This window comes from Chiloscyllium plagiosum, chromosome 7 (assembly GCF_004010195.1).
Source record: "Chiloscyllium plagiosum isolate BGI_BamShark_2017 chromosome 7, ASM401019v2, whole genome shotgun sequence".
NCBI classification, from domain to species: Eukaryota; Metazoa; Chordata; class Chondrichthyes; order Orectolobiformes; family Hemiscylliidae; genus Chiloscyllium; species Chiloscyllium plagiosum.
The window spans coordinates 22221261-22221587 of record NC_057716.1 but is presented as its reverse complement, the minus strand read 5'-3'; positions in this window follow the sequence as shown (position 1 = coordinate 22221587).

Here is a 327-nt window from a genome sequence, read left to right as displayed (position 1 = left end):
AGTAACATTAGCAAATTTGCTGATGATTCTAAGCTGGGTGGCAGGGTGAAATGTGATGAGGATGTTAGGAGATTACAGGGTGACCTGGACAGGTTAGGTGAGTGGTCAGATGCATGGCAGATGCAGTTTAATGTGGATAAATGTATGGTTATCCACTTTGGTGGCAAGAACAGGAAGGCAGATTACTACCTAAATGGAATCAATTTAGGTAAAGGGGCAGTACAAAGAGGTCTGGGTGGTCTTGCACACCAGTCAATGACGGCAAGCATGCAGGTACAGCAGGTAGTGAAGAAGACTAATAGCATGCTGGCCTTCATAACAAGAGGG